We start from the raw sequence: 12,744 nt of genomic DNA, 5'->3' as shown, positions 1-12,744 counted from the left end.
CCTGCTATTGTAGTAGCAGTAACCGATCTAACAAATGCGCAGGACACTTGTTGCCTTGTATAAGCATTGCCAACAGTAGAGCTGTGTTCTGCCTGTTTACATATCTCTGTATTTGAATATACGTGCCTGTACCAATTTCTTTGGCTCTTCAGTGAGTATAGCGAGGGCGAGACAGCCCAACGATCCCTTCGGTGGAGATGCACAATACGCACGAACTCTTGCGAGAATCAGCAAATCGCTACGAGTAATTAGGGTAATGGGCAGGGTACTTCGTCAGTAGCGCATGGATTGGTTGGAAATTTGAGTCGGTCAGAGACAGTGTCCTGATGGCCGAGGCGGTTAGGTCGATCGTTCGCAGAAACTGAAAATTCTAGGTAGAGTCCAGTCCGGCACAAATTTTCAACTTACCCCATTGATGTATTTCGACGGCCAATAGCAGCTAATGTGTCTATCTCCCTAGCATCATAACAGCAATAACTACCTTTCCTGAGGCAAACTGTTCCTATTCAACAGCACTTATGAGACATTTCATTCTTGTATTCCGAATTAATTTTAGTCCCACCACAAGCCCTGTACAGTATAAAATAGCCTGTAACAAATATTAAACATTATTTCCTTGGAGAATTTTAAACTTTGCCGATGTACAGACTGCTTCAAAATTGTGGTCCAGCTACTGATACTGGGCATCTTGCCAGAAAATTTATGATACATTATCCCTTTGCTAAAATCGATTTATATTAGACTGCTGAAATTGTCGTAACTCCGACTAACTACCTGTGCATGAGACACTGTGATCACTCTTAGATGTTAGCCAAAGTCTTACATACGATCCAAGTCTACTCTAAGGTCTCCAGATAATGTGTCTCGTTCCCTTTTCTCTGACTTTCCCACATCTGGTAAATTATGACTTTATATTAAGTTGCTATGCCATAAACTAGTAATATCTCCTCTACTATTACTAATAGTTTCGTCTAATTTCTAAAACGCAAGTTGTCTAATCTAACGTAAGCAACCCCAAAGAAACTAATCTGAATAGGGCAAAGAAACATATAAACAGCTACTACTCTTAAAATATTTTTGTCTAACTGCGAATACTTGAAAGTTGCTTTCTAAGTAAGCCCATATCTACCTGACACAAAAATTGTTTAAAACATATATACGTGTAAAATACTGTATACTGACCGTGGGACAATTATCGCAAATCCACAGACCATCCAGAAATTGACTTCTGAAAATGGATATGAGAAGAACAGGCTTAAAATAATGAGAAATGTCAGGAAGGCAAATAAATGGATAAGTAGTAGCACCTGTTAAGACAAGTAATGAAGCATATGGTCAGAAGAACTGAAAAGAGACGGACAACTGAAATTGTTCGCAGTATTGTGATTACACTTTAAGTAACCAGTAAAATAAAAACACACATGGCATCCAGATTAACAATCTAAATGTGTTTCTTCAGTGTGCCATTAATTCATAGAACTACCTAAATGAGGATCAGTGAATTAACTTTTTTGATTTGCTCAAATAAGACTTAGAACAGCCGACAGATAACGCTGGAATATGGCACACTCATCAAGAATGAAACAACAAGTACACAATGAAACAAAAATGTAAATATTCAGAGCAGTGTGTAAAATAATTTGCGTTACCTTTAACTGCCAATAAAATGCACTGCTACAGTCGCTACTATGTATACATCACGAGGTGTTTCAGGCCGAAAGTTATGGTTTTACGTATTGTCTTTTTTGCTGTTTGGTCTATTTTTCTGCAGTCACAGTCATTTACACGTATTATAAAAATCCTAAATCACTGGACCGATAGCAAGCAAAACTTGGTGCACCGTCCAGCAAGAATCGCTGTGGGTAAAGACCACCTACATGTCAGACGTTCAGGAGACACACGTTTCCCTAGACATGTGTTTCTCTTGACGAAACATACACAACTATTGATATTCATCACCAATGGTAGTATCCGCTACAGTTGTAAAAAGTATTTACAAAAAGGGAAGCAGGACCCAGTTATAGGACCTATGTCGTATCTTCAGGTTCACGTTAAAATGTTACTCCATAAAGGATGTGAATCTATTTTACCTCAGTTATGCATCCTTTATGGATTCGACTCACATTTTAATATGCACCTGAAAATGGGACAAAAGTCCTGAAAGCGGGGTGTCTTTCCTTTCTAGAAATGAATAATTTTTACAACTGTATTGGATTTTACCATGGATGACAGATCAGAAGATACGTCAGAAACAATGAGATGCGCGAAAAACTGTTGCATAGTGCATGATGTTTAAATTTATTGCTCTGTCCTAACGTGAAAAAAAATGTCACATCATTCTTGAAGTTTTTATGCTTTATTCTTTACCTAAAATACTCAGAGTCACTCAAGGACATCCCTGACACCTGGCAGCGCTTTTGAAGTTTCCAACAGCAAAATGCAAACAGCTGCAGGCGAAACCAATAATCTTCTATAAGGTATGAAGAGGCTTTGCCATAGAGACGTTTACAAAATCGCGTAGTAGACATGCGAAGCAGCTAAGCCCAGATGCCTAGACGTGTAACAAATATTGTTTGTGATTAAATTCTGAGTCAAATAAACACTACAGAGAACATGTATTTCACATACTACGTTTCTTAATTTGGTTTCAGGAGTTACACTTTTAGACTTACACACTTGTCCGTGTCATAATTTCAAAGGTGTTTTCAAGAATACTTGGAAATGAAACTGCGGTGTCACCGCCAGACACCACACTTGCTAGGTGGTAGCCTTTAAATCGGCCGCGGTCCGTTAGTATACGTCGGACCCGCGTGTCGCCACTATCAGTGATTCCAGACCGAGCGCCGCCACACGGCAGGTCCAGAGAGACTTCCTAGCACTCGCCCCAGTTGTGCAGCCGACTTTGCTAGCGATGGTTCACTGACTTCTACGCTCTCATTTGCCGAGACGATAGTTAGCATAGCCTTCAGCTACGTTATTTGCTACGACCTAGCAAGGCGCCATTACCAGTTTCTATTGATACTCTAAATCATGTAATGTCAAGAGCGACGTTCGTCATTAATGGATTAAAGTTAAGTATTCCACCAGCTACATCCGTTTTTCTCAATTCTAATTCCCTTGTCATGTTCCAGACCTCACGCCAGCCTGCGTGAGCTGAAACACGTGCATTTCGGCCGCCTTTACTAACACGGTTGGCTCTCCTGCCAACCACAACAGAAACTTTTTCATGTTACACTGCACACACAGTTCATTATTTGGTTTTCTTTCTAATGGAAAATTTTCAACCTGTTACAATTTTCTATGTGGGAAATGCCAGAACAATGTGTATAGGTTATTAATTAGCTGTTACCTAAGTATTTCAATACAACAATTCTAATCAGTTCATATCCAGCACGAAAAACAAAGTCATTAGCTCAAAGATTCTGGCTTGCAAGTCAAATTAGAGCAATATATGCTCCAAAAGACGCTAGCTAAAACATATTCTATGAAAAACACTTTCATTCAACTGAAACGTAAATAACAGCAACCTACTCTGCTATGTACTGGAAGCATGTGAAGAAAACACTTTTAATACAACCATAGTTAAGGCAAAGACACCAAAAAGGCAGACACACACACACACACACACACACACACACACACACACACACACACACACACACACACACACACACACACCAATTATATCCGCGTCTCATAAACCACACAGACACTAAACTTGATGCTGAAGAAAGAAAGTTGCCACAAAAAGGTCTTAAGCACAATGTAAACACAAAAGTACATGAACATCACACAGAAAATTTGGATGCAGAATCTGAGAATATGCTGTCTCAAGAGCAAAGGAAGAGCACAAGCACCATGAACATAGATCTATCAAGAGAATTAATAGACAGAGAATTTAAAAACATCATAGATGCTCGAAATGAAAACTGTAAAACAAGAGAGATAACCAAAGAATCTAGAAATTTACGAAGTAATTAATTACACAGAATAAAGTAACAAAAATATCTTAATGCAACAGAGAGGTTACATACAAAAATGAAAAATGTGCTACGGACTATTAACCGTGAATTTACTTTCCAAATCTTTTCTTCAAGAATTTACTTTATTTGCTAGCGATTCATCAAGAACATAAACACATTTAATCACAGTAGGTGAGCGTAGGAGTAGTTGCCAGGGAGTAACTGATGAAAACGAAATTACCTTTAACAAATAGGAATTTTATTCATAAAAGCCTTTTCACAAACAGATTTAAAATTTATAAGCAGAAAAGCGCCCTCAAAATATCAAGTTACAATTTTATTTAGAGACAAAAAGAACAATATTGACAGTGTGAGCCTTTGGGCTCAGAACCTTGCCGCCCCCGTTCAACACGGCCGTAGTCACAACCGCTAACAACAACCTCTGAAAGACTACACGGGCGCAAATCTGCAACACAACAGATTACTTTAAATTAAAAATTTTAACAACTCACACAAACACATTAAGTATGTACCCCGTAAGAGGGATGGAAATGGCACAAACGATCACACTAAGAAATTATTTACCATCCAAAGTGCAATTTGTTTTTAAAAGAAATCTTACAGTGGAAGGGTGGCAACTTCATAAAAATGACTATTTAAATAAAACCCATGAAATTCAGAATTACATAAAATGTACAACATGTTCTACATTACACATATACCGCCTCGCACGGTGATAGGCAAGGTAAAAACATATTTTAGGAATTCGGCCTTTAAACCTTAATTCTATAAATTCGTTAACACCGAATCCGACAAACATGACAGAGGAGCAAGCTGGGGTAGAGAGACTGACCAAGAAAACAAGTAGAATTTAACAAGTCAATGAAACAACAGATCACGAATCGCTTAACTTCTAATAAACTGCGATGTCTGGCGAAGACCTGGCGCAGCACCCCCAAAGCTCTCCCGAACCAACCGCTGCCAGCCGCTTCAACGGACACAGGAAGGCGGGCCGATCGCCTGTCTCACGGCGTCGCAGCTAGCCCCGGTCAGACTGATGTCGTAGGTTGGCTCCTGTCTCTATTGTGTCGGCCGCGAAGCCACTACGCCTCGCTACGCGGTACGGCCACTGGACTGACGTGGCGACCTCACATGCGCCGACGCTCCAGGGGTACAAGTCATCTTCTGTCTCAGTGCGCGACCGACCAATCGATCGATCCAACCGCCAATGCCCATTGCCTCAGCAAACTCGAGCAGACTGGCGGCCTAACACATACTAGCACTCCAGACGACAGACAGACACTGACTGACCAACTGTCCAAACTCGCCCCAACTGACAGACTGACCCAATGCCGAGCTCATAGTGCCCCTTAAATGTGCGTGAACAGGCAACTTTTCCCCTTTCCCACCAGAGGGAGGTATCAAAGCTGCGATTGCCACAGCGGCGCCACCGCCAGAAACGGAAGGCGACTGCTTTAAACTACGCGCTGTGGCGCGCTCTTCAAAACAGCAAATTTTGCCACGGCTCAGACTATAGAACAAACACTTCGTTACAAACAAAAGCTCATATGACATGGGCGAAACATAATGTTCCAAACTCCATACCCAACGAAAAATTCACAAAGTAAACACATGTGTGACACAAGCCAAAGTTGTAGAAAAGTAACCACATGCACCCTCACCACGCATATGTTAAATTTACTCACACAAGACAGTGAAAAACGTTTACAGGCATATAAGCTGGTGTGCAATTCTTAAGGACAGAAGTAACTGCCAAGTAACATGGGTTGATGAAACTTGAATGTTGACAACTGCTGGGTGACAGTTGGTGCACGTCGATGTGCTCAAAAATGTAACCCCAACATATCCCACATGTGCTCGATGGGATATAAGCTGGATAACTAGGTATCATCATTAATTCACTGAATATACTCTCGTTCCAAGAGCACCTCTACCTATACATTTTGACACAGTCATGCATTGTCACGTATAAAAATGAAGTCTGGGCTGAATACAACCCTGGAAGATGTACATCGGCAAGGAGTACAGTGTTGTAATAACGTTGACTGGTGAGTGTACTGTGGTCAGATATTTGGAGATCAGTATGCCCATGCTGCATTATGCTTCTCACCATCGTAGTGCTTGGATCACCAAAACCATCATGTTCAGCAATATTCCCCATATGAGGGTATGTCTAACGGTCTTGAGCATGTTCGTTTTGGTGGCACTTGTACCTACTATGGTGGTTGGCGGAAAAATGTTGCACAAACGTACTGACCTCCCATTCTTTGAATCTGGTACATTACCTGGTCAGTTTTATGGTGACAGTGTGTCCTTCCCCATTTGTGTTTCTTCAGGGCTGCATTCAGCCTTGACTTTATTTTAATGGTTGGCAATGAGTGACCACATAAAAACAGGGTTAGTAGTGCAGCTCATGGAACGATCGTATATTTGGCAAATGGACCGGCCTGCACGATCACATGACCTAAATTCAATGTAGTACATATGTGACGCATTTGGGAGATGTATTGGAGCAGGGCAGCATGTACCACTGGCCATCCAGCAGTCGCCAACTGTGGTCTAGTTACAGACCGCCCTATCACGAGAACATCTTACCAACCTCGTGACCAGCAGAGCGTGCATTGCCGTCTGTAGTCATTGCACACACCTATTAAGAACCGTGTTCTGCCTTTTGTAATAACCAGGCGAACATCATAAACCGCGATGACTTCCGTGTAATTATTGTCTTCGAGCAAAGCGTCACTTCACACAAAGGAAGCACATAATATATTACCAAACAAACATTAGCAACCGAACATTATTTAAGTTAGTAAAACATAGAGTAGATAAACAACTCTTCGAGACACTAAAAAACGGAATCACACAAACTACGAAATGTATCCACTCTAGATCACCCATCACTGTACCGCAGTGAAGTAATAAACACACAGAAGGTAGGACATTTAGTTCCCCTTACAAGCCCCCCCCCCCCCCCCCCCAAACACACACACACCAGTAGAATGATACAAACACACACAGGGTAACTGCAGACGCTCGCACTACAACCGAAACAAAACAAAATATGTTCGCATCCAGCAATGCTAAAACAAAGTACCCAATGTGGCGAGATGGCAAAGGATGTATTCAAAATAAACACACTATATTTTGTGTCGGTGAAAGCGCTTTGTGGAAAAATCTAACATATAAGAGTGAAGTAAGAACCAAAGAAATAATTATAGTAATTTCATACTGTTTATAGTAGTAAGCTAGCGCATGCGAACTGTTCAAGATCCTAGCAAACAGAATTGAAGGAAAACCATACTGATACAGTGATCACTGCAGATGCTTTAAAATGAAGTAAAACACGTATTGTCTTAATAAGACTCTTATTACTGTCGTAAAAGACGTTATTACCCTAATAACCTACACTATTACCGTAATTTGAAATTTATTCATGATAGAGGATACCGATAAATTCTGGAATTAGTTTGGTCAGGACGACTCTATTATAATTCCAAAATTTAGTACTGATATACTAAGCCAGTTCTGTACTCTCGAAGTGACTATGGTGATTTGTAGCATTGGACCAACAGTAGTGATGAGGTGGGAAGAAAACAATTGCCCTTCTCCCTGAGATAATGAGAGGCCTTTCTGGGTCAGCGTTTATTTATTGATTTATTCTAGCCCAGTTTACAGATGACAATTGCAATTATAGATCAAATTTCGGTTTACGTAAACCACTACGATAATAGTATTTTTTATGCACTGAATCTTTCGCCAGCCTGTTTAGCTCACGTTGTCTGCATCAGCGTCCCTACAAAGTCTTTGTTTTCCTTCTTTTTTTTTTTACTTCCTCTTATGCCTGTAGACCGGTTCCTTCCAAACATATTCAATACACCGTTAATTTTATAGTAGTAACAGCAGTAGTAGTTTTATTCATCCATGGATAGCTGCAGCTACAGATTCAGAACACACAGGCGTACTTTGACAAGGATGGTGCAGGTAGTCGGCCTATACATCCACGAGGTGTTTTACGCCAGCCATGGAAAATTTAAATCAGTGTAAATTGTTTCCGGTGGGATTGAGCCACAGTCACGCAAACGATAGTTACATCTTAAAGACATCTATTAGCGTTGTTTACCTGCTTTGAACTGCCTCAACAAATGTGACTAAATAATGGCCAAACAGCCTTTAGCAGTGTACGCGGTAATGGCAAAAAAGCCGAAATCTGGATAGGACCAAATCGAATGGATAAATCAATAGGACACAACCAATGGCGCCTTACTCTTTTAAATCAGGATAGCCGGATTGACATTAAAACCTCTATCCTTCCGAATGCAAGACTAGTCAATTTAAAAGAGCGCAACCTCATTGGAGTAACCCTTTGTGTATAACACTGTCTTGTTTGTACATTCTTGCATAGAAGGAATTTCGTAAAAAGCTAGTGCTAAGCTGGTCATTCATTTTTCAACATGAATCACTCAACAATTTTCATACAAACCATCGGCTCGCAACAGGAGAGTGATGATGATGGTTAGTTTCTCATTTATGTGCTACTATTTTCCAGTTGCTACCATGAAAAATTTGGGTCATCATCCATCCATAACGACTGCGCAGTTGAGGTCCTAAAGAAGATAAAATATTAGAATTATCCATTTGAGAGTTTCGGTATCATATTTTACAGAAAATAAAAACATTTAAACATTTCAATGCCAAAATGTCTTGTGAAGTAGCAGAGGTGTTTTATTATCAATTTCTTGTAGTATACTTTTTATGAAAGAACCAATCTGTGTTATTTAAGCAATACTTCAATATACAGAATGTGTTCACTAATATCTTTAATCTCCTTAGGAACTTCATCGTACAATTTTATTCCTTGGCAGAAAATCCTGTAGTGAGTATTATCTTTTTTCTTTCCTGGTGAATGTAGACTCAGAATACATCTTATTCCATGATCGTGAAAAGAGCTGTTTGAGGAATAATTATCAAGGTTATTTTTATGTACATAGCTGACTGGTAAGTGTACTCACGTGGTATAGATGAAATTTACCTGATTTTTGAAAAGATATTTACTTTGAGGCCGATTACTGGTTATTCGTTAGTATTCTTGTGGCCCTTTCCAGTAATTTGATAACTGTATTAACACTTTTTGCACTTTTCCCCAGAAAATAATTCCACACTCAGAAACTGAGTGTACCTGTGAATTATATGGAACATATCAGCTGTTACACACTGATAACGGAGTCCAAGGGCACAACATGGTGACGACAATCTGTTTGCAAATATGTTTGTGTACTCACAATTGAAAGTCAATGATCATTCCTAGAAAGAGGATTTGTTCCGCAATATATAGCGGTAACATATATTTGTCTAGTGGCGTACATGTGTACGGTATTACCTGCATTGTGTACTCGTCTTTTGAAATTAAATTAAGTTCTACTGTGAACAATGTTTAGAAGAGTAACTTTGTCTTCACCGCATGTGAGCAGATGCATACATGTAACTTGTTTCAAAACTGAGATGTAAGTTTTATTGCAGATGAGAAGAAAAACCATTTTATATGTATGATACGAAATCCATAGTGTCCTGTTACAAAGTTCCCTGTAGCGGCAGATGTACGTGAATCTGAGAAATCAACTGTGCGACGATAGGGCGTTGTGACTGCTATTGGCGGCCAGCTGCCCTCGCGGAGACCGCCACAGCGGCCACCCTTTCCAGAACTGCGTTTTCCTTCCAGACCTGGATCAGCCGTGACGCAAGACGGCGTCGTGCGCGGGCTCTGTGCTCCCCGCGTCACGCCGTGTTCTCCTAAAGACTGTTTTCATGAGAGGCGATTATGTAAATTGAAGCATGAAGGTTCCGATGAGATCACCAGCTGTGCAAGCGAATTCCGCGACGTCGTGTGGTGGCGGTGGGGTATGCTGTGCCGCAACACCTCCCCGTGTTTATCAAAGGCCGCTCTGCGCTGTCGTTAGGGGCTCGCCAAAGTTGGCATTAGATACCTAGCTGGTATCTCCCCGCCGCTCTCGTACGGTCGGCGCTCGGTTACGGCGAATTACGTCACATTATTGTGGTTACTACATTATGGCGGTGAATGGTGTATAATTTACTGAAATTTCCAGGAATAAGCAAGTTGATCGCTTAATTTTCGTTCAAATTGCGCTCTGCAGTGAAAGTGGCAGTTGCCCCATATCGATCTCGCTGGACAGCGAGCGATCGGTTGCTCGAAAGCTTGTATCGCTGCAGCCATAGACATACATTATTAGACTGACAAAGATGCATCTTTTACTCAAGTGAGACGTTTAGCGAGGTAATATGGCGGCATCAAGAAGTTCTTCTACGGTACTACTACGATTTTACGAAGTCAGCTGACGTTGTAACCTTTACGAGGTGGTCTACACAAGTTCTACAGTTCAGCAAATGTTTGGCTACTAGTTGAGAATATCACATAAATTGTAGAATCATGTTATAATAAGAAGATCAAGTTACATATATAAACATTTAAAGCAGATCGTAGTTTTCGTATGAACACTCAAATTAATATAGACAGTTTATGACATCTCCCTTACTTTCTGAATGCATATGATTTATTTACCGGTGCGTTAATATAATCACTTATATGTTTGCACCTGGAGTGAACGTAAGTAAGAGCGGTGCATAACAAAGTAATTTTGTTGTACTTATCTTGTAATTTGCCTGAGTTGGGTAGCTGGTGATTACTTCTAATTCAAACTCCAGGTCGTACAATTTGCAGAGGTTTATTTGTTGATGATGACATTTTTTCAAAGTCATTCCAGAACACATCAGACTTCACATAAAGTCTCTTTGACGATCCAACAGCTGACACACTGACTTACTGAACGAAAAGACTTGACTACAAAGTGAACCCCTAGGCGAACTGACGTTGCATTGCCGCGTTTGCTTATATATATTGCAAACAATGAGTGTTCGTTACTTCAATTATTACACCACCGTGAAATTAATAGTTACAATTAAAATTTACAAATATACAAAAGGTTGACCATCAGATTACTTGCAGCATAAAATATTAGTTCATTACATATGAGTTTTAAGTTAGAAATTGTACATTTTAAGATTGAAAATTAAATATGATTTTTTACAATAACGTGTTTCATTAACTTAATAAATACAAATCAGTTATCGATCGGAAAACATTGCTAACATTTACGTAATACATACACCAGTTGTTTAACCTCTTTAATAGCTCACAACTTTGAAATATGCATCCAAACGTAATGCAGTTAATTACATGTGCTAACAATGATCAATTAGTTATTGTAGTAATGTTATTAATTCTGGTTTACAAATTTGGGTTTGAAATTACATATCACTTGAAATTACGTGAGTTTAAATTTGGTTCTTGCTTTTTGACCAATTTACAGTAACGTTTTCCAAACTGAACTTTCGATATCTAATTGCAGTTAATTAACGAAAGCGTTCCAAAGGATTCGAAAAGGGCACAGGTCATCCCCATTTTCAAGAAGGGACGTCTAACAGATGTGCAGAACTGTAGACCTATATCTCTAACGTCGATCAGTTGTAGTATTTTGGAACACGTATTATGTTCGAGTATAATGACTTTTCTGGAGAATAGAAATCTACTCTGTAGGAATCAGCATGGGTTTCGAAAAAGACGGTCGTGTGAATCGCAGCTCGCGCTATTCTTCCACGAGACTCAGAGGGCCTTAGACACGGGTTCACAGGTAGATTCCGTGTTTCTTGACTTCCGCAAGACGTTTGACACAGTTCCCCACAGTCGTTTAATGAACAAAGTAAGAGCATATGGACTATCAGACCAATTTTGTGATTGGATTGTGGAGTTCCTAGATAACAGAACGCAGCATGTCATTCTCAATGGAGAGAAGTATTCCGAAGTAAGAGTGATTTCAGGTGTGCCGCAGGGGAGTGTCATAGGACCGTTGCTATTCACAATATACATAAATGACCTGGTGGATGACATCGGAAGTTCACTGAGACTTTTTGCAGATGATTCTGTGGTGTATCGAGAGGTTGCAACAATGAAAAATTGCAGGAGGATCTGCAGCCAATTGACGCATGGTGCAGGGAATGGCAATTGAATCTCAATGTAGACCAGTGTAATGTGCTGCGAATACATAGAAAGATAGATCCCTTATCATTTATCTACAAAATAGCAGGTCAGCAACTGGAAGCAGTTAATTCCATAAATTATCTGGGAGTACGCATTAGGACTGATTTAAAATGGAATGATCATATAAAGTTGATCGTCGGTAAAGCAGATGCCAGACTGAGATTCATTGGAAGAATCCTAAGGAAATGCAATCCGAAAACAAAGGAAGTAGGTTACAGTACACTTGTTCGCCCACTGCTTGAATACTGCTCAACAGTGTGGGATCCGTACCAGATAGGGTTGATAGAAGAGATACAGAAGATCCAACGGAGGGCAGCGTTCTTAGTTACAGGATCATTTAGTAATCGCGAAAGCGTTACGGAGATGATAGATAAACTCCAGTGGAAGACTCTGCAGGAGAGACTCTCAGTAGCTCGGTACGGGCTTTTGTTAGTTTCCAGAACATACCTTCACCAAAGAGTCAAGCAGTATATTGCTCCCACCCACGTATATCTCGCGAAGAGACCATGTGGATAAAATCAGAGAGATTAGAGCCCACACAGAACCATACCGACAATCCTCCTTTCCATGAACAATACGAGACTGGAATAGAAGGGAGAATCGATAGAGGTACTCAGGGTACCCTCCGCCACACACCGTCAGGTGGCTTGC

This window comes from Schistocerca gregaria, chromosome 4 (assembly GCF_023897955.1).
Source record: "Schistocerca gregaria isolate iqSchGreg1 chromosome 4, iqSchGreg1.2, whole genome shotgun sequence".
NCBI lineage: Eukaryota > Metazoa > Arthropoda > Insecta > Orthoptera > Acrididae > Schistocerca > Schistocerca gregaria.
The sequence above is the reverse complement of the archived record's forward strand: the minus strand, read 5'-3'. Positions refer to the sequence as shown.